A 26937-nucleotide genomic window follows, 5' to 3' on the forward strand; every position below is an offset into this window, starting at 1 on the left:
TAGATGCAAACTCTTGCATTTGGAATGGATAAGCAATGAGATTCTACTATATAGCACAGGGAACTGTATCTGATCACTTGTGATAGAACATGATGGAGGGTAATGTGAAAAAAAGAATGTATGTGCAGCAGAAATTGACAGAACATTGTAAATCAACTATAATAAAAAATTAAAAAATAACAGGATGGTGAGAGGCAGAAAAGATAGAGGTTACATTAACGTTAAAGACTCTAAGACATAGCTTTAAAACTATTTTTGAAAATTGTTTTCTTTTTATGACTGTACCCACGAACTGTGGATGTTCCCAAGCTAGGGGTTGAAGTGGCACTGCAGCTGCCAACTTATGCCACACCACAACAACACAGGATCCAAGCCACATCTGTGAACTATTCCGCAGTTTGCAGCAACTTGGGGTCCTTAACTCACTGAGTGAGGCCAGAAATCAAACCCTTATCGCCTTATCCTCATGGACACTATGACAAGATCTTAACCTGCTAAGCTACAATGAGAACTCCCTTTTTTTACAATGTTTTAAGGAAATATGAGCCCAGTGTTACAAACAAAATTACAAACAAAAAAAGTAAAACAAATACACGATTCACTCTCAGAGACCGTTGATAATAAAATATCTTTCCTTTAGTTGTCGCACAGTTGAACACAAACAAAAGCCCTTCTCTTGATTCTTGCTTCTCACAGTTAGAAATTTCAGGCAAGGCATATCAGTATCTAGAATAAATTATTTTTTCAATCTTACTTAAAAGGAACATACCCACAACCCACTGCTTAAAATACTAAAATATTTTTTCCTTTATAATTAGTCTCTTTGGAATAAACTACAGATCATTTCCCCAAATATTACAAAACTTTCCTACTTTCATAAGTGCATATGCAACCTGAAGAGGCTCTCACCTCAATTATGAGCATCAAGACAACATAATTATGTTCTTCTTGTTACTCACCTTGCACTTATCTTCAAATCCATAGTGAATTTTCCACAAAGGAAGGTCTACCTTCTTTAGGTTCAGCTAAAACTTTTTGCTCATGGAAACAAAATGCTATTTAAGATTCTTGGCTTCAGGCAAATATACAGGAAATTCTATTTGCCCTTTACTTTCCCCATTCATGCTCCAAATACTAGACTCATTAGGGGAACAAATTCCATGCTTAGAAGTGAATAATTACTGTTCTTGGTAATAAATGTTATGATGTTAACATAAAACCTAATGTTCCTCCAAGTTTTATCCAAGCATTTAGCAAAACTTAAAAAATTTATTTATACAAGAACCACATGAAGTCTGGAGTTCCTCTTGTGGCTCAGCAGAAATGAACCAGACTAGTATCCATGAGATCGTAGGTTCAGTCCCTGGCCTTGCTCAGTGGGTTAAGAATCCAGCATTGCCAAGAGCTGTGGTGTAGGTCACAAACATGGCTCAGATCATGCATTACTGTGGCTGTGGCATAGGCTGGCAGCTGCAGCTCTGATTCAACCCCTAGCCTAGGAACTTCCATGTGCCATAGGTGTAGCCATTAAAAGAAAAAATCAACTTGAATGAGAGCATAACTTGCACATCTTTTAGAAAATTCATCTCTTTAAAATTTTTAGATTTTCAGAGTTCCCATCGTGGCTCAGTGGTTAATGAATCTGACTAGGAACCGTGAGGTTGCGGGTTCCATCCCTGGCCTCACTCAGTGGGTTAAGGATCCTGTGTTGCTGTGGCTGTGGTGTAGGCCTGCAGCTGCAGCTCCAATTTGACCCCTAGCCTGGGAACCTCCATATGCCATGGGTGTGGCCCTAGACTAGACCAAAAAAAAAAAAATTAGATTTTCATTTTGAGATAATTTTATATTCACATGCAATTGTAAGAGATCATACAGGAAAATCCATGAACTATTCACCCAAGCTAGTAGATGAGCAAAGCAATAGTAAAAAATCACTATATATATATAATATAATATACATATTATATATAATCAACATCACAACAAGGATATTGTCACTGATGCAGTGGGGAAGAGGAGCAGATCCATCATAAAGATCCCTCATGCAGCCCTTATATAGCCATACACATCTTTTCTCCCCATTTTCCCACCCCCACCATCTCTGACCCTTGGCAAGCACTAATCTGTTCCCCATTTCTATAGAGTTGCCATTTCAGGAGTGATATTTAAGTGAAATCATATAATGTATGACCTTTTAGGCTAGGATTTAAAAAAATTTTTTTACTCAGCATGATTCCCTGAAATCCATCTTAGTTGTTCTAAGTATCAACATTTCATTCATTTTTATTGCCGAATATCATGCTATGGTATGACTGACCACAGTTGACTTAGCCAGTCTCCTATTCAAAAACAAAACGTACTAATTTAAAATTTACATTTTTGACGAGCTTTGACAAATTGCTGTAACCATGGAATCACTGCCATAATCAATAAATGGGACATTTACCCAAGAGAAATGAAAATGTATGTTTACACATAAACCATATGAATATTTGTAGCAGTTTAATTCATAAGAGCTAAAAACTAGAAACAATCCAAATAGCCAACCACATGAATAACTATGAATAAATAATGACTTATCTATACAGTACTACTCGGCCGTAAAAAGAAATGGACTACTGATATAAACATCACGCATGGTGGAAAAAGGCAAGATATAAGAGAGTATGTGCTCTATGATTCTGTTTATATGGATTTCTAGAAAAAGTAAAGCTCATCCACGGTGTCAGAGAGCATATCCGTGGCTGCCTAGGGTTGGGTGAGTGGAGGGGAGAGCACAAGGAAACGTTACGTGGTTTAAGAGAACACTTTTGCCCTTCACCTGGAAAGAATCCCTTGCTTAGAAGGAAGGATTTTACTTTCACAGCAATCAAGGAACTGGTGAAAAATAAATTTGTTTACGGAGGATTAAAAAAAAAAGAGTAAAGTAGGAATACAGGCCCAAAGAGCCCAGGTAAAGAAGAATAATGAACCTCAAGGTGAAAATAGAGAAAACATGGGGAAACGAACTTATCAAAACTTCAAACTGCAAAACCTGATTGGAGCATTTTAACCCCAGGATGTGAACCTCACCTGTTGGACCTCCTGTGTAATATGCAAATTCCCCCTCCTTGGCTTGTGATCTTTACACAGCTGTGTGTGCTGTTCTCTCTGGTTCCTGCAGGAGAACTTAGCCCAGTACGCGCGGAAGGGCACTTGAGACCGCTGGGAAATTTTCCCCGTCAAAGACTGCTGCGGTCTTTGAAGGGAAAATTCTCTATCAGATTCCGATACTTGGAAAGACATGAAATGACGTCTAATAGCAGCAAGCAAACAAGGAACAATTCCTTTGCTTTTGAGACTCTTTCATGTCAAAATACACCGTGCTATTTCCCACCATTGTGCGGCGAGCCGCCCTCTCTATCCCTCCGCAAATCATGTCGTGCTGATGTCTTACACCGCGCGCCCTGACAGAAATCAGCTCCTTTAGCACAATATATATGCCAGATCCCTTCCACCCTCGAAGGAGATAGTACCTACCAGGTTGTAGGGAGAGAAACTGGTGCAAAGACAGTGAGTGGCAGACAATGGGACTGGAGACATGAGTCTGAAATAGAACAAAATAATAGAAGTTTAGAGCCAGGTAAGAGTAGGGATAAACACCAAGGGGGGGCGGGGGGCAGAGGTGAAAGAGAAGTGAGATTTGGTTACTGGAATTCAGAACTGGGGAAATAAAACTAAAGTAAATAGGAAGCAAACTGGAATTGTAATTGGGAGGAATTGTCAGTAGATGCTAAAAGCCCTGGGTAAAAGATCGTTCTGGAATAGGATATTTGTACAGTGTAAAGTATCTTCCCACAGATTTGTTATTAATTGTAATGGGAACATGTGCTTTTCCACAGGAGCAATCTAGTTGGTGGTGACAACCTTCCCAAGTGGTTCAAGTTAGTATCACAAGAGTGGCACAGACTGACAGTGCATGTCCTGATGCGATGCAGTGTCAAGTACCCATATCACCCATGAAGTGTTCTTGCCAAAACTGTTTAACCTGAAGCCCATTGCGCCCAACTCCTACAATTGCATAAAGGATAGAGGGATAAATAAAGTGACACCATAGGTAATAGGCAAATCCAGAGTGTTTGCTATTCTATGAGAGGATTTGCCTGGACCCTACACATTGTTAGTAATGGTAACTAGTGATAGTTCTAGGTAATACAATACTGTAAATTCTATTTTTAAACTTTAAGAATCAACTAATAGACAATATAAAAGAAACTTTCATTATAGTGTCAGGAAAGAAGGTAGCAGAATATAAAAATAATAAACATTGAAAATGTAAAAGTAATATTATATTTGGAAATATAATGTCATAAGTACACACACCTACCCCTCCTCTAGTCCCAACCTCCTGGGGCTAAAAAGAAGAGTTTTTAGCCACACCAGAAAAGGAAAGAAGGAAGGGAGGAAGGTCATCAGAGTTTTAGAGAGTAGACTGGATCAGATATAGAGAAAATTAACATGGGAGGAAACCTCAGCTGATCTCTTTTCAGCTCTAGGACTGAGAGCCTTAATGAGATGTTCTGAATTGGGCGAGGGAAGGCACTCAGGCATTGAGGTATCAACACTGATATTCTGAGCAGCCCCGGGGGCATCCGGGAGAGGGTGGTGATTGGACAACTGAGCACCGTGGTCTTGAGGTGGGGTGAGGGGTGGAAAGGAAAGTGGGGGGGGTTTCTGTGGTGCACACAGCAGTCACTAAACGTAATTACAAAAAGTGCCAATTAGAGAATCTAGAAATTAAAAATTTGATCACCAAAACCAAACAAACAAACCACTAAACTAAATACATGGGAAGAATGGACATGGCTAAAGACAGAATTAGTGAGCTGGAAGATAGAGGCAGGGTCTGCTCCTAGAGGACAGACAGTGTAAAGGCTCATAGGGATAAAAAAAAAAAAAATGAGAGAAAGTGAAGTGACCTGAATGATGACCTGAAGGTTTGTGTGGCAGGGCACCCATCAGTAAAAAACCGAAATGTGATGTTATAATCAAAGGAATAAAAAGAATTGGGAAAGAGGGATAAGCCAAAGTTGTAAAAACCTTTCATATAAAGGAGTTAATAGATACTGCATGAAGTTAATAAACCAAGAAAAAAATAGTAGAAATAATTAGAACCATGGCACTAAAGAATTAAAAATTGAAACTATCGAGTGTGTTGACTTATAGGTACTAAGACTGGAGAAAGAAAAGGAAGATTTTTACTTTTCATTTATTATTTTACACTTAAAAATTAACGTATATTTCTTTAAAATTTTTTTTGAAGAAAAAATAAAGAATATTGTACTTCCTGAGTTCCCGTCGTGGCTCAGTGGTTAAAGAATCCGACTAAGAACCATGAGGTTGCGGGTTCGATCCCTGACCTTGCTCAGTGGGTTACGGATCCGGCATTGCCGTGAGCTGTGGTGGAGGTCACAGACGTGGTGCTCAGATCCCGAGTTGCTGTGGCTCTGGCGTAGGCTGGTGGCTACAGCTCCGATTTGACCCCTAGCCTGGGAACCTCCATATGCTGTGGGAGCAGGCCTAGAAAAGGCAAAAAGACAAAAAGACAAAAAGACAAAAAAAAAAAAAAAGGAATATTGTACTTTCACCTGACCATTATAGACGAGATTAAGAGCTATTACAAGTGTAGCTATTACATCTTGGCTCCATTTACTGAGCATTTACTATGTGCTAGGCATTGTTTGAGAGAAGTATTTTCATGTCATCATCCCCATTTTATACGTTCAGAGAAAAATAAGATCATTTGTTCAAGGTCACAAGGCTATTAAGAAGTAGAGCTGAGATATCTTTCCATGTCCGTAAATCCCCAAACCTGGATATTTAAATACTTTACAGATTTTGCTCTGATGAGACTGGTGGATCAATCCTTTTGTCACTGTTTGGTGTATCATTGCAGGGATCCTTTGGATTATTGATCAGTGCTATTTCTTTGGCCCCTGTTCTCTGGCAATGGATGGCAGATAGTGGATACAGATCTGAAAAGTCTCAATAAATACCCTACTAAACCCAGACCCATACTGGAGAGTGCATTTGGTTAATGGATAACTTGGCAGTCTATGGATATATTTTTTGTTTAAAAGCAGGGTGAGATGGCTAGAGCAGAAGAGAGCCCTTTGTTTTTTGATGGGTGTCCTCCACCAGTGAAAAGTAATATTATGACCGTCAAACACAGACATGCTGGACATAAATCCAGAGTAATGGTGTCACAGAAAAAATCAGTAGCCAAACAAGAGAAGAGTCATCCCTTTCATTTCTTGAGCCTCTCCTTGACCTGGGGGCAGGTGTTGCAGGAGATATCATATTGAACTCAAGGCTATAAGAAGGTCAGTGTTTGGTTAGGCCAAGGCAGCAAGGCACACGCGGATTGCTTATTTGTGGGCTTCCTTAACTAGAACGGACAACCGCCTGTTCCATATGCTCTCTACTTCCTTTGCAACATTTCGGTTTCTCCGATTCTCCCCAGCCCCTCAGTTTTGGGTGACTTAGGCTCCACCCCTTCCAGCCTTGGCTTCCTGCAGAAACTCCCTATCTGTTCTTCCCATGTGCCTTTTTGTCTCCCCTTTAATCCATTCTCTATTCAGTAGGATGAACCTTTAAAATAAAAACCCAACCATGACTGCCTCTTGCTTAAAATATTTCACTTGGAAAACAAAACAAAACTCCCGGCAAAAAAACTTTGCAGTGTCTTTCTAATTTTCCTTACTATATCCAAAATTCATGATGTGACTGCCAAGGGCATTGAAATTTTGTCTTCTGCTCTTCATACTTAGATTCAACTTTGACTTTCTCACACTTTAACCAAACTGACTTTTTTAAAGGTTCTGCCTGGACCATGATACCTATAAACATTTGTATGAACTGCTTTTTTTGATCTAGAACTTTCCCGATGGCCCAACCCACTTGCTTTCCCCTCTCTGTCCTGGCGAACATACACTCACTCACCTTTCAGGTTTCAATTCTGGCAGAGCTTTCCCAGGAGGCTTTTACAGCTGATGGTAAAGAGCTGATGGGTACTGAGACTTTCAGTTAATGTATTCATTTGAAGTCTGTCTTTTTAACTGGGTTGCAAGTGCTAGGAGGGGGCATCCCATGTTTCTCATGCTCATCCTCCCGCAGTAGCTTTCATATAAGGCACACTGAATAATGAATGATGGAGAGAAGGAATCCCCTTGCACAGCAGACCTCCTTGTCACTTTAATTGTCCCAAGGCTGACCCCAGTGGCTCAGGACCGCAGGTGTCTGCCTGCTACCCAGACTTTTGTTATCTCTGGTACAGCAGCTTCCTGGAGCTGAGGTCACTTTCTCTACCCCCAGAGGCTTTTCAAGACTGGAGTCAAGCCAACATGAGCCTGATTCTAAGACAGGAAAAGAGAATAGGGGCTTCCAGCTGTAGATCAAGGAAGTCGAGGCTGATTTGAGGCAGAATTCCGAAGCAAATTATGAAATGTACCATTAAATACACAGGGCCCATTTGCAGTCCAGGAAGTGCTTTTTGTTTTTAAATGATTAGAAATGAGTATTTGTGAATGATTAGGGAGGAAAGAGTTGATCAACACGCATCATCCTTGATTAAAAATACAGCAGGCCATTTTAGCAATTTGGGGTTTCATGGTGACATTTGGGTACTCATCCTTCCTATCTTGGAGTTCTGTAAACACAAGGAAGAATAAAGTTGTGGGAAACACAGGATCAAGTTATTAAATCTGGGAAATTTGCCCAGTACCTCCCCACCCATCAACAATGCAAAGCTGTTGTAAGCATAGTTGAGGGAAACAGTTTAGACTTGAGGACTCAGTGAATTTTGTCCTTTAGCCAGCTTTCTCTGCCCTGCTTCCTTGTCTCCCACCTATCTTGAAACTGAGGTGGGTGGTCCTGCGGGGAACATTCTGAGTCCATGTCCCTAACCGCACGAGATGGAGATGAAGCTGGCCCATCTGCAGAGTTCAGCCCCGCCCAGGTGGACTTTCTGCAAGTCCTAGTGATGGCTTATACTTGGCTTATGATCCTTATTATGGAATAGTCCTCTTCTACCGCAGTGTGACCTGCTAATTGAACGTCCCAGGCTCTGACCAGGAGCTGAAATAGAATCAGAGTCGTAATAATAGCTCTTTCCCTCCCCTATGGGTAGAAACTGATATGTGGGCAAAGGGAGATGTTGCTCTTATTTGTCGATTAGAGGAATGTTATAGATAATAATAGCTAAGCTAACACTTAGTGAGTGCTTCTACAAGCCAGGCCCTGTTCTAAAAGCTTTTCTATATTAACTCATTTAATCCTCACCCATCCCTCCCAGGTATGGTTTTAGTCCATGAGTTAATTTATTTGCATAGGGTAATGCAGCTAGTAAACAGCAATGCTGGAATTTATATTCAATGAGCAAGTCCGGAGATGGACCCTTCACCATGAAACCACCACACAGCCTATACCATGCAGAGTCCACTGAAAATCACCCGCTGAGCCCAGGGTGAAGGTGGATTTCTCTAGGGAATTTGACACATCCAAGATGCCTTTATGAATACAATTGAAAAATAAGGCTTGGCAATTGCACAGTTAAGATGGCTATTACTCTCTGAAAGAATCAGTGAATCCAAAGCATGCTGATCCCTACCATGGCAGAGGGAGCTTCTTAGTAGGGTCATCCAGAACCCTAGTGTACTTACTTAATCTGCAAACACGAGGAGACACTGGATGCTTGAATCAAACCCAAAGAGACTTAGAGAAGGTGGACCAGAGACTTTGGTTTCCAAGACTTTCTCATAAGGACCAACATGGCCCAAACAGTAACACAGCAAAGAATTTCCTGTCTTCCCCTTGCCCTGGGATCAACAGTGAGATATATCTGAAAAATAATTGACAAGAGCTTAGGCTGCATGAATTTTTTAAAAAACATAATCAGATTTTTATTTTATTTTATTATTATTTTGATCACGCCCACAACACGTTGAAGTTCCCCGGCCAGGGACTGAATCTGGGCCATGCCGGATCCTTAACCTGCTGAGCCACCAGGGAACTCTCTGTATGAACTGTAAAAACATTAATTAATGGTTAGTTAATTATATGACAACTAACTTTTTTAAAAGGTAGCAAGGTGAAAGAAATATGAAGCCATATCACATGAAAAGGAATTAGAGTAACTGAAGATGTTTAATCCTCGGAAGAGAAACTTTAGAAAGAATTCTAGGGCTGTCCTCAGACATCTGAAAGGTTCTCTCTTGGAGGAAGGATGTGAGTTACTCCATGTTACCTGCAGAGGGCAGAGCTGAGACCAAAGGTTGCAGGGAGGTGAGTCTGCCTAATTGCTGTGCAAAGTTCTCAGTCGGCTCTTGGAAGAATTATGACTGCTAACATTTACTGAATGCTCATGGTGTCTGCGCCAAAGTTAAGGTCTTTATGTGCCTTAGCTAGAAAGTTCTGGATCAAAGTCATCCTTACCACCACAAGCGTCTCAGCATCATTAGTAAAGGCTCCATTTACTGACTGCTTATTAAATTATCTCATTTGATAGTTGCCCTGTTGACTTCTTATTGTATTATTACTGTTTTACAGATGAGGAAATAAAGAAGTGAAATTACTTTCCTGGAATCGTCCCGTTTTAAGTTATTGGTGTATAATGATCTGGACCCAAGTATTCCTGCTACCAATACTGCCTCCTGGGGTTATGCATATAATAAGGGGTCAGATCACGGCTGTTCATTAGAAATATAATGTGAGCCACTGATGAGAACCATGTGTGTAATCTTACTCTTTCTAGCAGTAGCATTAATAATGTAAAAAGAAACCAGTGAAATTATTTTAAATTAGTATATATAATATACATTTATATCTTAACCTAGACATTAACTTAAGTCATTACATCTAAACTATCATCATTTGTTGGAATGATGTAATCAACATTAACATTATTAACAGGCTAATTTACATTCTGTTTTGCACACTAAGTCTAGTCTATTTTGCACTTACTGAACATCTCAGCACTAGCCACATTTTAAGTGTTCAGGTTCAGTAGCCACTTGGAGCTGCTGGCTGCAAATGGACAGGTAGCACAGAATTAAAAAGTAAATCTCCTTGGGGGGCTGGGGGGTGGGGATTGGCATAGAAGCTTAAAGTGGAGCTTTGCATCCACCTCACTTTCTAATGCCTCCCTGCCCCCACTTACCTCCTGTGCCAATTTGCAGGGAGTGCATAGCAACTGCCTTTGCCTTTTCTGGCAGAGCCAACGTAGATATTTCTGAATTTGGAGAGGACAGGTGTTTCTCCTACAACCTTCCAACAACTGTCATTTCCCTCCTGGCATCTACTCTGGGACTTAACGTGTTTGATTTCCGCTTTGAAAAGGACTGAAGTGGGTTGCATGAATCAAATAATAAATCCTAAATACCAAACTGGGGGTAGGACGACTCGCTTTATGCAAAGTTAGGCAAAATTAGGGAGTCCCTGGCTTAATTGATTAGAAACAATTCCTGTGGTGGGTAAAAGCACACACAGGTGACTGAGAGGGGGAGGAAACGTTTGTCACGCGGTCCAAGGGTCGAGGCAGAACGTCAAAACAAACCTCTTAAAGTAGCTTTAACACAGCCCACCAAAGTTTCCCCTCAAAATTCCAAACCAGGTGCCCAAAATGAAAGCTTATAAAAAGAAGCCAGGCACTCTCGGCCTCCCGGAGGTGGCGCTTATGAGGGTGACGGAGTTAATTAGTGCCTGCAAAACGCCGCGTGTGAGCTCATCCGAGAAGTCATGCTCTGCACACATATTATTTATAGCAGAACTGAGGCGTGCACGGTGTCTGACATTTTTTTCTTTTTGAGTAGGGGGACTTCAAAAAGTCGTGGGCACCCCCATCTCCCCGGGCGAAAAAGTGCGGTGGGCAGGCATCGGGGCGCCGGCTGGAGGCGAACGCGCCAACCACGCGTGTCCGGACGCAGGTGCCTGGGGCGACGGCCACCACTCTGCAGCGTCCGCTCGGGAGGAGAGTTCGCGGCTGATCTTGGGATGCCTTGCAGATGCAAAATGTGTCTCTGGCCAGCAGGAGGAAGGAAGAGGAAGTGAGAGCAGCGGCAGCCGGCGGCGCAGCAGCCGGCGGACCCGGAGTGTAAGTGCGTGTGCTCGGGCGAGCGAGAACGGGCGAGGATGGGCTAGGGATAGAGGCAGAGCCACTCACACCGCCGGGGCCCCGAGCTGGGCGACAGACCCTTCGGCCTCCGTTCACTGGTAGCAGGTCGCTACAGCGTTGATCGCTGGGAACCCTCGCCGCCAACGCCGCTGTCCTGCGACCCCGGGCAGGTTCGTAAAGTTTCCTGGGCTGGCGCGGCGCCCCGACTCGCTGACCTCAGCGCGGCCGAGGAGGGAGCTGGGGCTGGGGCAAGGAGGAGGCGTCCTGCTCCGGGGGACTCTGGGCGCCGCCGAGACACTTTTGTTTTCTGCCCTGGGGTCGCCGCGGCGGGGGCGGGGGTGGCCGCGGCGCTCCTCGGGGTGAAGGCTGCGGGCTCGCCGGGGCACTTCGCAGTTGGGAAGTCTGGGCTGAGGGGGCGGCGGGAGGGGGAGTGGGAGCCGAGGGAGGGGCGCGGAGGATGGAGCGCAGGGCCCGGGGCCCGGGAACCCGCGGAGGCGTTTCGGCCGGGGCGGGCGGGAGGGGGCCAACCGAGGGCTGCGCTGCAGGCGCGGGGGGATTGGGCACGGGTAGAGTGTGGGATTGGGGATTCGGAGACTGGAGAGGCTGCGCGGGAGCAGCGACTGGCCGCTTGGGCTCCTGGCTTTTCTCTGGCACTTGCAGATGGGAGGGAATCCCCCTGTGAGTGCGCTCCTGGGAGGAGGAGGTGATGGGCTAGAGGGGGTGGAGGGCCCGCAGGCACGCGAAGGGGTAGTTGGGGCAGCTGGGAGCCTCTGGAGACTGTTAGTAAATACCCGCCTCCCGGGAACATGCCGAAGTCCCCACTGGGACTAGGAAAGGAGGTGGGGGGCTTCGGTGCAAGATCTCGGCATCAGAGAGGGGGCGCACCGGGCGAGCCTTAAGAGAAGGGAGGCAGCGGAGCTCCGGGGGCCCTGGAAACCGAGCTGAGAGGGGCGGCGGAGAGAGCAAGAGTAGCTTTGAGGAAGAGGAAATAGAGAACTCAGGCGGCCCGGGGGTGCGCGCGTGTGTTTGGGGCTGGGAAGTCTGTATGATGCCGCGGGCGCGCGCGTGTGCGTACGTGTGTGTGTGTGTGTGTCTGTCTGTCTGTCTGTCTTGATCGAGAGGGGCTGTGAAGGCCGGGAGTCCCCACCGAATGACCCCCTCCCGCCTAGGGGCCCTTTGAAGTTGGCAGGTCCGGGCAAGGGTTGTTGGCGGCGAGACCTGCATTGACCTAAAGCCGTAGCGCATGCCCACCCCTCTCCCTTAGTGATTTGTCTCTGGGGGCCTCTGGACAGCTCCGGAGACTCGGAGAGCATATTTTGTGATGCCCATGCCCTAGGCCTTGGGCCTGCTGACACCACTGACCATAAATGAGAACCTGCGGCAAGGGTTTCTGCCTCTGGAGGCAAAGGCAGTGGGTTACAGCTGCCGGTCGCTTGGGGTGGTGTGGGTGGGGCAGTGGACGAATTTCTGAGTTGCTCTTCTTGGGGTGGGGGGGTTGTCTATAAAATAAACATAATCAGTGACCAGTATTTATATATCAACTCCCCTGGTCATGGTTTTTCATATTATCTCACCTTCATACCTACTTCCCAAGGTTGTTTCAAGGATTATTGTTCCCCACTTTACAGAACTGGGGACTGTAGATTGGAAGGTCAGATTGCGTGACGTTAAGCAGGAGACCTTTTTTTTTATAGCTGACCTTCTGAACTTGCTCTTTACTATGTACATTTCCTATCTTAAGGGCTGTGGTCAAATGTGAATGTTGCTTTCTTTACCACCCTTATTACTTAGTTTTTTTTTTTTTTTTTTTTTTTTAAATTAGAATGGATGTCTTCTCGGCAAATTGAGAGGGAATGACCTAGAGAGCTGGGTGGCTGCAGTGGGGAGATGGTGTCTAGAGGGGCGGGAACTGGGGGAGAAGCTTGGTAGGTGTCAGGGAGGGGCAGGCTGGGAGGCTGGCCCACATCTGGGTCTGACGGAATTCGGGACCTGCTGCAGTCCTTGGGCTACAGGGTGGGTGGTCCTATTGATGGCCATATCCTGCCCCACCCCCTCTTCCACCCGCACAGCTCTCGCCCTTCTTAACTATGGCCGCTCTCACTGCCTGACACTTCTTTTTCACCAAGGGCCTTTGCACCTGTTACTCCTTTTGCACAAGGAACTTCTTCCCACATGTCCAGATGGGTCTCCCTTGCTTTCTTTAGGTCTCTGCCCATTGTCAGCGTACAGGAAGGCTTCCCTGACTACTTTATATAAAATAGCAACCAGCCACTCCCTGGTCCTTTTAAGTCATTCAGTTTAACCCCGTAGTGCTTATTCCCCTGTGGCATTATTTGTTTAATTGATTACTGTCTGTCTCTCCCTTTAGAATAGAAGTTCCACAAGGGCAGGAACCTTGTCTTGTTTACAGGTTCAGAACCTAGACTGATTCCCACAAAGTAGGTGCGCAATAAATACTCATTGACTAAGATATGCCTTTACTGGAGAGGCTGACCAGGGAAATGCTGCAGCATTGGCAGCAAATAAGAAGCCCATGTAATGGGGCTTTTGCTTTTTCTCCTCTGTCCTCTTCTGTGCCCAACCACACTTCTTGCAGATCCATTTCTACCTTGAGTAAATTCCTCCTTTAGAATTTAACCCCGAAGAAAGGAACAGAGAGCTGATTCCTTGGGAGGGTAGAAAACCAATACAGTTTATTAATAACGCATAACCACTCCAGATCTGGTATTTGTTTCATCACTCCCCTTGGAGATCTTTTTAAAGTGAGTATTACTTTAGCCAAAGAACCACTCCCCTAGGAAGGAAGGCATTACTGTTGAGTAAAGTCAGAGACATCCACTGTATCTCATTCTACTCCCCTAGCAGATGGGAGAGAGGAGAGGAGAAGAGGAGGTAAGGGGGGAAGCAGAGGGAGACAGAAAGGAGCTGGGTGGCAGATGCTGGGGAGATGAGAAATGTCCAGGAGAAGAAAAATGAAAGAGAGAAAACAGATGAGGGGCTTCCATGGTGCTGCTAAACCATATTGTTTATTAAATTACAGCATTCAGATAGGGCAATATTTGAGTGTTTTAAAGTAATTTACCTTCTTTGGGTGTTGGGTGTGAATGGGTGGGGAGGGGTGGAGGAAGGGAGTGCTTTGAAGCCTTTGCAGAGAGGATGTGGCTGGGGGCGTGCCAAGGGGCTCTGAGCACACATTTTGCTGACATTATCATCTTTCTTAACACTGAAGGTTTAGAGGTAATCATTCCTTTGGAGGACGTTTCCTGTCTGGATCTAAGACAGTTAGTACCCTTAGGGTTTGTAACTGAAGCTTGCAACCACCTTTTAATGCCTGAAACCATCCAAGTGGATAGTTTGGTTTGTAAGACACACTTTCTGTTGAACTTAGAAAAGGTAAGGGATTACTAAACCCTCTCTGCAGCACAAAGCCTCAAGTGTTGGCTGCTGGTTACACAACTCCAGTTCTGCTTCTTCTAGTCAACTAGTCTAGTGTTTTTGAAGCTTAAGGTTGCAACCAGGAATGGATCGGAATACCAGTCTGTTAGGTCCAGAACAGCAGTTGAACACATGCAATAGAAGAGAATATAGTAGAAAATAGAATGTTTTACAAAACAGACACCAAATCTTTTTTTTTTTTTTTTTTTTTTTTTGTCTTTTTGCCTTTTCTAGGGCCACTCCCGCAGCATATGGAGGTTCCCAGGCTAGGGGTCTAATCAGAACTGTAGCCACCGGCCTATGCCAGAGCCACAGCAACTTGGGATCCGAGCCGCATCTGCAACCTACACCACAGCTCACGGCAACGCCAGATCCTTAACCCACGGAGGGAGGCCAGGGATCGAACCTGCAACCTCATGGTCCCTAGTCAGATTTGTTAACCACTGCGCCACACCGGGAACTCCCCAGACACCAAATCTTAATGTCGAATGTATTGCTTAATGTGGGTCGAGACGAACAAAAGTCTGTTTTTATAATTCTGGAGGCCCTAGGATGTGCATTTTAAACCATTTGCCAGGGATTCTGATGAACGTGGTTCATAAGGCCATACTTTAAGAAACATTTAGCACCTCCACACTGCCCCCCGCCCCAATCCTTACAAAATGCTGTTGGTTTAATCTCCTGCAAGAGATGTCTTTTCCAAATGTTGAGTCTGATGCAGTAAGAGCATCAGCCATTGAGTGCACTTTTAAAATGTTACTGTTTATAGAACTTGATGGTCTGCTGGGCCCTGATGCTGCCGTCTTGGCAAAGCTGGAGATCCAGGTGTATGTTTTTCACTCCACTGATGTGAACAGAGAGTAGTTTACATGTAATAACTCTGATAACAGCTGCAAGTACTTTCTTTGGGCCAAGTTGCAGTTTAGAGCTTTTGAGGTCTTTAAACTTTTGAGGTCTTTGGACCTTTATTCCACTGAACTTTTCCTTTCATATTTTGCGCCTCACAGTCCCCCTATGTGTGATTTTAATTACATTCAGAGGTTTGCAAAGACAGTAGTAATCTCTTCTGGTGGCAGCCACACTGCTGTGATCCATAATTAGATTAAGCTTCTTAGGTGACCAGGGCTTGGAACTGGCCAACCAAAGAAGAAAAAGGCTGAGACCTTCCTTTAGCATGATCCAAAACATCAGGATTTTGAAGACCAGCTATCTATCCAGGGGCCAAAGCGCCCATGAAATGTGTGTGGCCCGTGACAGCCTCTGGATATGCCTAGCACAGCATTTTTGGTTACAGCAGAGCCGGCCTGCAAGCACAATGCATACGCCAGTTGCAGTTTTTAGTTCCCTGGATAGTTCAGGCTGAGTGTTAACAATCGGAATTTCTTTGTCATAGTCAGAACTGAAGCCTTCAAATCACTCTTATGATCCACAATTAATTTATTCAACTGGAGACGTGGTACTATGTTTTCTAAACTGTCATAGAATAAGTACACGTCAGTGTGAGCAGAATTTTGTCACTGGCCTAAGGTGGGGTGAGTATCCGATAGGAATCCACGTGGGAGAAGAAATGCTAGCTCATCAAACAGAATTAACCACAGCAACAACCTGGCAAAGTGCTGAGTAGAGAAATTAGTCACATGTATAAATAGAAAGAGGTGGTGAGTCTCAGTCCATGCTCTGGGCCCCCACAGACCCCGAGTTCTAGAATCTGAGCAGGATTATTATTGGAACCTCAATTTTAGGACCTGAGGCTAGTTTTGGCTATTTTAGACCTGACACTTAATGTAGGGAATGGAACTTTCCTCAGTGGAAAACACTGGGAAACGTACTCTGTGTTGGGTGGGTTGTACTTGCTGGATAAGGAGCAGTGGTTTTAGGACCTCAGGGTAGAGTAGGCCCTGACTGAGCATTGCCCCCGCGGGCCTGGAGCCACTCGATCCACGCAAGATTTTCCTCCTTTTGCCGACAGCTGCTGCACTTCCTTCTGGAATGCTGTTTTGGAAATGGAGGGGAATAACTCCTATAGTTTTGTTATCCCGTTGTACAGATGAAGCTTGGAGCAATGAAATGTCACTGGCATATTGGAGGGTAGATCTGAGCCTCCACCCAGCTTTTCTGACTCTTCCTCCCCTGCTATTTGTGTGTCTGTGTCGTTTTCATTGCTCTCTTGATGGTTCTCTAGGACTAGCCTGGTCTTAGGCCAGCACCTCCACGTTGAGCTATGCTGCAGCGCATCCTTCATTGCTGCATGCCCGTAGAAATGCCCTGGTTCTGATGGATATGTCCTGGGTTGCCATGGCACCCATGGGTGTGTCTGCCATCACTGAGGCCAAGGTTGTCAGAGTTAGTGCCTACCTTTGGATGTCACATCCCAAAGCTGACCTCTTTCGTCTCGGGGGATCCTTCTCTCAAGGACAGCATGCCCATCACCCAAGTTCATGCATGATGCTGAAGTGTGTAAGCCAGAATGCAGTTCATTAATCAAAAATGAGAATGATGTTTGCCAAGAGGAATAGACATATATTCTTTAGCCAACATTTTTTATCCTCTGTGGATGAGTCATGGTGATAGCAAAGCATAGAAGCAATTGGTGGTGAGGGGATCCGTTGGGGAGAGGGAATACATCCAGCAGAGGATTTTCCAGCTAGTCATAATTTTTGCTACTTCTCCTGCCCTGTAGATTAATGCCAGCTACGTGAACAGAGACTGGAGTCTTTAACCAGGATGATTTCTCCTTTAGATGATGCTGAGGCTACTGATTCTCTTCTTTTTCTTCCTGCAGGCTATTGCCCATTCTGTGTTGACCCTTTATATCAGGCGGTCTCAACCTCAGCACTGTTGACATTTGGGGCTGGATAATTCTTTGTTGTGGGGAGTGTCCCGTGCATTCCAGGATGTTTACTAGCCTCTCTGGCTTCTCCCCAGCAGATGCCAGTAAGGGCACCCAGTTGTGATAACCAAATACATCTCCAGACATTGCCAATTGCCAACCTCCCTCCCCCGATTAAGAATGACTGTTATGTTTTCTTGCATAAATCGGTCCAGTTGTGGGCTCTCAGACAGCGGTTATAAGTGCCCCAGTTTTCTATTTACTGGTTGTGTCTTTGCCCTAAGGTGGTTTATTCAGGGATGGATGGTCTCACCCTTATGTTCATTTATTTCCTCTGGTTCTCCAAACTTCCTCCCTGGCTTCCTTTTCTCCTGTAGTTGTAATTGTCTTCCTAACGCAAGTCGGTTTCAAGCCTGAATTTCGTTTGTGTTTCTTCCTGGCACCCTCTGGCTGGGAAAAAAAAACCCATAAGAAAAACAAAAACAAAAACTGTAGCTAGTAGTTTGCGTCTGAGTTTGCACAAGGTCTTGAATTCTGGCCACTGGTTACTGCGTGCAGTGTAACCTCCACATAACGGGAGTAAGACACATGAAGCAGGACCGTGGTCCTGGAGCTCAGCCGGGCTCATGCAGAGGTCTCGGGCAAAGATTAAGGACATGTCTGCGTGGGAAAGAGTTAACTGGGTGAAAGACCTCCTCTGCTTGTAAAATACACCTTGGCTATTTGGGTAATAACAGATATTGATATTCCATTAGTGTGAGCAGAACACTGCTTTAAAGTACGGCTACATGTGGGAGTCCTTTTCCACTCTGTCCGTTAGATTTCTGCCCTCATCTTGCCACATTTGTTTTCTTACGTAATTATCTGTCAACCTTTTTATTTACCTTCTCTCTTCAGCCCCTGTAGCAGTGCAGCATCTAGTGGCTTCAGCAACGTGGCGATATTGCAGGGCTTGTGCTCTAGCTATGTCTCCTTGAGGCAGTGCTTTCTTATAAGTCACAGCCCTATAGCTGCCCTCCACCCTTCCTTCCGCCCTTTGTGCCTTCTTTTTTTTTTTTTTTTTTTTCTTTTTAGATTGCATTTCGAAAGCCAGTGTTTTCTGCTGTGGGGTTCTGTGGCTGAGCATTCCTGGATGAGCTATATTTTCCAGGCTGCTACACACAATTACCCTTAATTTCGAAGCGTAATGCATTTCAAAATAAATTTTTTTTTTTTCTGTTTTCAGGCTCTTTAATCCAAATTCAGAGCTACGGCTGGCTTTGCCCTTGGCCTCCAGAAGGCATGTGGCTTGGAGGTGGGAGCCAGTGGAGGGACTTTGGTTAGATTTCGTATTTTTGGCTGAGTGACGAGAGAATTCCAACAAGCTCAGTAAGGCTGGTTTTGACCTGACTCCTGCCCGCCCTCACCACTGCCCCGCCCCGTCATTTTCACAGCGTTTTTATAGTGGACCTCATGCCCCGGTTATTCCAACTCTGGGCTACGACGTGGGAAGTGACCATGTATTCCAAGATTTAGACTGGGGGGAATGGGACCAATTCTTTCACACAATAAACAGTAAGTGTGTGTTGTCTATGTACGTGTGTGTGAGAGAGAAAGACACACAGACACGCACACAACCACGCAGCTCTCCCAGTACTGGAAGGTCTTTAGGAGCAAAGAAAGTATTATATCACCTGCTTGTTTTCTCCAGTGCTTGTCTCTTTTTTAGCAAGTCAGTATAAATTACATTAAATCAACACTTGTATCAAGGAATAAATATGTTTCCATCATTTTTCATCTTAGTCCACTGCCTGGAAGTGACTTCACATCATTAGAACTCTTTACCCAGTTACCCTCCAGTCTTCAGGTGAGCGTTTTGAGAATATTTGCCTGGATTAATATGAGAGAAGCACAATAAAGATTTATTTCGTCACTGTAGTATATTTTAAAAATAAATGTGCGACATATTTAAAATGCACATAAATATTTTAAAACTGAAATATTGCTGGGCTTGAAGCACCCATCATAATACAGGATCATTCATTCATTCATTCATTCATTCAGCAGCCGTTTTGATCACATATTATGTCCCGTAGTCAGGCTCTTGATGGACATTATAAGACCCACTTCACATGAGTAGTGTGGGGAGGGGGCTTGTATGAGAAACAGACCCATTAATAGATCCTCATTATAAAATGGATCAATGTGTATTTAGAGTGTGTGCAGTTCACTGAAGAAGGGGTGCACAAGGAGGGGTCTTTAAGATGGATCTAGAAATTTTTTTTTTTTTTTTTGACTTTTAGGGCCGTACCTACGGGATATGGAGGTTCCCAGGCTAGGGGTAGAATTGGAGGTGTAGCTGCCTGCCTACACCACAGCCACAGCAATGAAGGATCCAAGCTGCGTCTGAGACCTACACCACAGCTCATGCAAAGCCTGATCCTTAACCCACTGAGCAAGGCCAGGGATCGAACCTGTTTCCTCATGGCTCGTGGATGCTGATCAGATTCATTAATCACTGAGCCACAGTAGGAACTCCCAGATCTAGAAATCTGAGCGTTAAAAGAAAGAACCTACTGTGTCCAGGGTACCCCACTATCAGGGGAGTAGGGAGAAAGTTTGCAAGAGAGCTTGTGTAAGCTCTACCAGCAGCTGGGCATTTGGATTGAGCAGAAAGGAGTGCTAAAGGATTTGAGAGAAAGAAAAGACACAGTTGGAATTCAATGAGAAATATAAGTCCCAAGTCTACAGGGAAGGTAGATGAAAGGGGACAGGTGGAGGGAGTCCCATCCCAGGAAAGATGGCAGCTATACCCCTTCCTTCTAGGCCTACCTGAATAAATACACAATACTTGTTGGTAAATAAGTAAAGCGGAGGGCTTACTTTGTAAACCTAAAACTTGAAAGCAGGTCTTTCCCTCCCACCTTCAAGTCTGAGTCCTGGGCCCATCCTCTTCTTCTAAAGAGACATCATCCAGAGGTCCCCCACCCCTTCCCTCAGCTGGATGCAAACCAGAGGGAAAGGGTATTGAAATTCTTGAAAAAAATAAAAGAGTAGGGGCCTATTGGATTGGGGAAAAACTGAAATATAGGCGTCTTTGAGGTTTAAAGCTGAATAAATACATACTTTTTTGGTTGAGGGTTCAAGTGTCTTTTTGACTCTTGGCTGGTTGACTGCGTGTGAGATAATTACCTTTCTCAGCCTCAGTTTTTACATCTTTCATATGGGAAAACAAGCGCCTACCCCTTAGAGTTCCTGAGGTAATTAAATATGATAATCATAAAGGAGGGTACCCTGAAAGCACAGGGTTGGATTGGCTGTTGTTGTTGATGTCGTTCATATTCTAGTTAATTCTAGATTAGTAATTCTACTAATTCTAGTCCTGATTCTTAGTTAATACTAAGTACTTTTTATTCAAGTTTTTTATTCAAATATCTTGCTAAAATCATTTAAAGATATACATTGATTATTTTATCTCCTCTAAGGAACTTGGAGAATTCCTCCTAAAATCTTCATGAGACTGTTGGTTTGATATCTTTTCATCAGGAATTTAGAAGCAAACTGCTGAAATACAGGTCAGGGAAAATTTCTGTCATTTGTGAATTAAAAGAACTGACATTAAGAATCATGTTAGCTACGTGGGGTCCTCAAATAACAAGGCTTGTTAATAGATCTCTCTCCCCCGTTCATTGACAGCTGACCTGGGATTTTACTGTTTTATTATTTTAGTTTGGGTAGAGAGAATAGAGATGGCGAGTTGGGGGTCTTTCCCTTTACTTGAACCCAGCCTTTTGGGGGCCGTTTGCACTTGTCCAGCCTGGACAGAAGCCCAGTGAGAACCCCCCAGTTTGTGGAGCAATTGTAGAGGAGCATTTGGCAGGAATTTAATGCAGTGGAACTGGGTTTTATACGATGATGTTGCATGTTAAGGACTTAGCTCCATGGTTCCAATAACACTTTGTAAATGTCCCTTTCTGAATCATTTGGAACTTCCTGTAAATAGAGAATGTTCATGGGCAGGTGGGTGGTAGACAAGTGTTAATTTTTCTTCTTTAATCTGAACCTGTAAATCAAATTAGAAAATATTCCAGAGATTAAAAATAGAAAATAAAGTAGGATGTCTACAGTCCTGAGTGAACAGTTCCGGGACAGCGCTGTCATCTCAGCATGATGAACTGTATCAACTTTCACTTTCAAAAGTGCCCTCGGTTGGACAGTTCACTTTATGGTCACCTAAGTAGAAGCCACCTGTTTCCATTTCTACTCATTCTCTCTGGCTATGGCCAGTTTGTTTAGATGCCTTCTCTGTGCTCCTTCAGGAAGACAACCACTAGCTGACAGGCTCATCAGCTCATTAAGCAGTAATGGCTTTTATGGAGTGGCCCAGAAAAAAAAAAAAAAAATAGACCTCATTGTAGGCACTGACCTGCCATGAAGTGTGGGTGTAGGAGAGAAATGTGCCAAATGGAAACTGTCCCCAAGCTTGTGCTTTGAAAAGTATAGTTCCCACACCCCCATGACTATAGTCATGAAAAATCACCTGTCTAATCACTGTAATCAAATCTTATTTGGTACCTGACAAATGACATACTCTCCTCAGTGTGCGGTAAAATTCTCAGTCACTTTCTTTTCCCCCCAGGTAGGGTGATAAGTATGGATTGTTCAGCTGCTAGACTGTCACGTGTGTTGATGCCTCTTTATATCAGGATTAGAGAGGCTTGAGAGAGCAGCTTTAGAGGGGATCAACTGTTCAATGCTAAAAGACCCATAAAAAGGTTTTCATAGTGAAATATAGATTTACAGTAAATCACTGGAGAATTGTATCCATACCAAAATATTTATCAGATTAACAGTGGTTCAAACCTGTGAATGCCCCTCGTACCCATTTTACAGATGAGGAAATTTACATGTCAGGGGGCTGGCTGCCCAGATCAGTGCAAGGCCCAGAGAAATGGCATAGTAGCAGTTTAAATGTTCAATTTTACTCTTCAAAATCTGGGAATTTTCTGCTGCACACCAAATGCTACGGTGTCTTGCTGCCAAGTCTCCATCGATTTTGGCCATTTTAGCCTCCGTTGAACCCATTACATGAGAATGTTGTATCTAGTTGGCGAACGATGGGGGATGATCTGTTGTAAGAGCTTTGCTTCAGGAACATGTAAAAGAGCACAGTCAGGGCCTCAAACCATTCATTACCCGAGCTGGAGCCCATTTCAGGCAGTAGGGCTGAGAGAAGAGGGCAGTGATGGTGGATTCATTTTTATCCCCATGGAACGCCACTCCCCCTTCATAGAAATTGTGTTGTAACGATTGCTAGTTTGTTTAGGGCCATTTGAGAGCATTCAGACCTGCTAACATTGCTAGCATTTGAAGATGCCTTGAAGCGGTCTAAGAATCCACACCCGGAGCTGAGAATGATAAGATGCACCAAGGTGTGCAAAAATAGAAGACATAGGTCATCATGAGAACCCCCAGATCTGTTTTTATTTCAACATATATCTTTCAGACAATAAACAGGCTCTAGGGTAATTTCTCATAACCAGATCAATGCAAGGCCCAGAGAAATGGCGTAATAGCAGTTTTTAATGTCAAATTTCACTCTTTCAAAATCCAGGCATTGCATTAGGAAGAGTTGGGCTCATCCATTTGAAGTGATAAGTGCGAAAGAAGGTATCTGGTATCATAGGCAGGCAAGGGGAAACTACCATAGGACTTTAGTCTCCACGGCTCTGTAGAGACTCTAGAGTCTTTAATTTTAGGAGAGGGATCAGAGTGTATTTTAAATTCTTGGTGGCTCCTGTGGGTCTGCATTTGCCCCCAATGTTTGCTTTTGTGACTCTTTAATTCCTTTGTTCATCCGCAAATACTTATTGAGGACCTGCTACGTACCATGCATGTGCCAGGTGATACATAGACAAGGTTGGGTCTCCTTCTGAGGGAAAAAAAAATAGTCTTGTAGCTGATGTCATGGGCAGCTTAGACACCAGTGCAGGACATGTACGTTAATCAGAGGATCTCGCAAATCATTGTGACATTGAAAGTGTGCCAGGGGCTGCGGAGGAAAAGGGGCTGATGCTGGGAGGGCCAACGACAGGGGGATTAATATAGTCTGGGAGATCTGGGAAGAGGAAGAACAGATTTTCCCGGGAAAAGACGTGTCTTTGCGGATGGCTAGCATATGTGAAAGTCATGTGAAGGGCAGACTTGGTTGTCAAAGGAACGGAAGACCAGAATACCAGGCAAGGAACACTCCAGGCCTGGATTAGACTGGGGAGGAGGCCTCCTCGGGACCATGGGTTTGGGCCTCTTTCAGAAGAGCAGTGGGGAAATCACTGACGTGTTTTACCCAAGGGAGTGATGTGATCACATTTATGTTTTGCAAAGATCTTTCTGACTTCTGTGCATCACTTTTGCATCATTTAAAATTGGTCACAATATGACTGCACTATGACTACTTTTAGAATCTTAACAATTTCTAAAAGAATCAATTGAGCCACTAGTGTCTCCTTCACATTTTAAGCAGCAATTTAACCAAGTGATTTAGCATGAGTATTGCAGCCACTTAAGGATGATAAAGTACCTGGTTATGTGGTTCGCAGACTTTAAAGTGCCTCAGAATCACTGGGGACCCGGAAATGGCATTTTAACAAGTCCCTTAGGTGATTCCAGTGCACGTGGTCCTGACTCCACTTTGAGAAACTTCGTCCTAAGAAAGTGCTAAGGAGTGAAAATAGAATTATAAACTTCAAGGAAGAAGCTTATTAGGCAGCCAATAGATGATGGACCCTCGTTCTTGCCTGGGTTTCAACTTGAACCTGTTCTCCCAATACTGGCGGGATTTTCTTCCAGCACACCTGAAATGGATTCTAAATCCTTGGAGTTTCTTCTAATTTATTTCCTAATCCTTCCATATGCAGCTGTTTTCGCAGATCGGTGGCTTACTAGCTCTCGGTCTCTGATATTTTACTTTTCATTTCATCACCATTTATTGAGAATCTTCTTGTATATGTCCCACATGAGGCTGTGAGGCAGGGCAGTGGTGGGGAAGCTGGCCCGGGGAGGAGGGTCAGGAGCCCTTTCATGGGTTCTGCTTACTTGGCCGTCTGGAGCAGCAGACAGAGTACTTTGCACAGGGGAGAGACCAGTCTGGAGTTACCACAATATGGGATTGTTTCCAGGGACGCAAAGGGCCGGAGATACCAGGATACTTTGGAGGGTCTCCTTTAGCTGCTCTGTTCTCTGGTACCCTCTTAAAATTCTGCTCAGAAGCCATTCGTGGCGGGGGGGGAGAGTAGGCTCACCGCTGTTCCCCAGTGTGTGTTAGAGCCCAGAATTCCTTCTCAGTCGAAATCAGGTTGAAATGACTATTAAAGGCAAACTTAGAGCCGAAAAGAAATGGCAGAAAAGTCACTAGGCAATTTGGTGGCGAGAGAAGAGACTGCGGTGCCCCGAACCCGCATCTCCCCATGGCCAACATGACACAACTCAGAAGTCACCTCTTCTGGGAGCCCTCCTTGATTTCCTGGTATCCCCTCAAAGGACACAGTCAGTGCTTCTCTGGGCTGGCATTTACCATGCCTCTTTACACTCTGATTCCTGTCTTTGTTCCTGAGTAGACTGGCGGTCCTGGGGGCTAATAGTCCCTGGCCTGAGTCCATAACAGGTGCTCTGTCAGTGTTTGCAGGAGGATGCCCTGTGGTGCGTGTATAGGAGCACCGCATCCTTTCGGAAGAGCCCTTTCAAATGGCTTCTTGGTCCCCGACTCAGGGCCTCACGGACACGCGGTTCAGGGATGGCTGGCATGTTAATTCTCATCGCACTCAGTTTCGCTGAAGCCCAGTCCCGCCTGAGGTCACGGTGACGGAGGCGTGGGCCAGACCAGATGTCAGATGTGGGGAGGACAATGGCCCCTGGCTTTGCAGTGCCCTAATCCTGTGGTGGCAGTGGTTTCTGCTTTCCGGCCACTCCACTGTGCCCAGATCTACCCTGCGTGTAATGAACATTCCAGGGAACTCCACCATTGTGTCACTGCATTACTGCCTGCAAAAGTATTTATACCTCATGTGTCTGCTTGTAATTCTCTCCGAGTCACGGAAAAGCCTGTGGGGCAGAGATATTAGGAGAGCATAAGTTGGAAGAATGTAGAAAACATTTTTTGGCTTACACCCTGAAACTTCTACCCCCTCTGTGCCTCCATCCACAGTTCAGCCAGTGTTGAATCTGGAGAATATGTTTCTCTCTTCCTTCCTCCCAGTGCCTGTGGGCGACCAGGCATTCATGACACATGCTGGGGGCTGGGATCCTTACCGCATGTGTGGTTACCTACATTTCACTTATTACATTCGGAGAGCACCGTGGCCTTGATAATTTATGTTTCTAGGCTAAAATTGCACATTATTTTTCTAGCAGCTATCAAGGGTTTCAAGCTAGCAATTGAAACTTGATAGGTGTCGTGGCTCTTCATCACTGGAACGATTTATACTGATGTTCAAGTGCTGAGCGGAGCCTATTTCTTTTAAGCCAAATAGCACACACACAGTAAACCCCAATCTTAAATATTCTGAGCTCACTCGGGAAGTGGAGCATATTTGGGCCTTCGGAGTCTCACTCTCAGACCTTCCCCAGCCCTTTTCTCCTTCAATTAAATAGCCAAGCAACTCCTTGCTTCCCCGGGGTGGGGATTATGCCAGCTGCTGCGTCTGTCTATCCCATTATGCACTCTGGAAGCGGGATAATTGCCACAGGATGGGTTCAGGGACCCCCAGCAAGATGGCTCTCGGCTGAAGCTCCGTCAGTCTCCTGAATTCCATAAGCTCCTACTCTGACTGGTGGGTGGTTAAGGACATTTTGGGTCTCTTGGAATTAGTGTCAGTTCAGAGTCAGTGACCAGTAATCCCCAAAGGTTTGATTGTTTCTTTTCCCCCAGTGCACAGTTTCCCCAGTGAAAGGTAGTCGGTCCCTTTGGGGGAAGACTGGGAGAAAGATGGGCAGTATATATTTTTGGCAGTGTACCAGGGGCCTCCCTCATGGGGACCCAGCCTCCTCTTCACTTAAGGGATCTGAGTCTATAAACTGGTTCAAGGTGGGGAATGGATGGAGGGGCTGTGACTCTGTTCTTATGGGTTCAGGTTAGGCTTTCATTCACTTGACCTAGAACTTTTCTGCTTCTGTAGATTCAGTGAGAGTTTGGTAGACTTCCTATCTATTTCAGTTCTAGAAACACCGTGATTAACTAGCCAATGCCATAGGTCTGTGCAAATCTGACTATTCTGATTGCTGCTTTGACTCTGTTGTCTATATGGGAACCACACTGCAACACTAGATGGTGTTTAAACAGAGCCCTTGACTGGCTGGAGGCCTGATGCCTTCAATCTCTTAGACACTTTGCTGAGCTTTCTTGAAGTGACAGAGGCTCCATCTCCACAGCTACACAGATGGAGTTTGAAATTACTCATTCCCTACATGCTTGGGAAAAAAGTTCATTAAGCTCTCATAGCTTCCGTTTCCTCATGTATAAATGGAAGTGCCGTCCATGTAATGTCAT

The 26937-nt window shown here is 44.7% G+C and overlaps 1 protein-coding gene and 1 long non-coding RNA gene across 6 annotated transcripts in view; one reads left to right on the forward strand and one right to left on the reverse strand.

The window, feature by feature from the left end:
* ELMO1 (engulfment and cell motility 1) overlaps positions 1-26937 on the forward strand; it is a 581070-nt gene that overhangs the window by 20596 nt on the left and 533537 nt on the right. For 2 of the 5 annotated variants that reach the window (XM_021079237.1, XM_021079236.1), the window contains one exon: positions 10848-11319. The gene's annotated coding sequence lies outside the window, so the exon portion shown is untranslated. Of the gene's footprint in view, positions 1-10737; positions 11320-26937 lie in introns of those variants that run through there. The other 3 variants (XM_021079238.1, XM_021079239.1, XM_021079242.1) reach the window with 3 other exon arrangements.
* On the reverse strand, positions 1797-10688 carry LOC110257622. Its single transcript, XR_002340505.1, has 3 exons — positions 10592-10688; positions 8700-8878; positions 1797-3586 (listed from the first exon to the last, which is right to left on the reverse strand). It is a non-coding gene; the product is annotated as an uncharacterized LOC110257622 (long non-coding RNA).

This window comes from Sus scrofa, chromosome 18 (genome assembly GCF_000003025.6).
Source record: "Sus scrofa isolate TJ Tabasco breed Duroc chromosome 18, Sscrofa11.1, whole genome shotgun sequence".
NCBI classification, from domain to species: Eukaryota; Metazoa; Chordata; class Mammalia; order Artiodactyla; family Suidae; genus Sus; species Sus scrofa.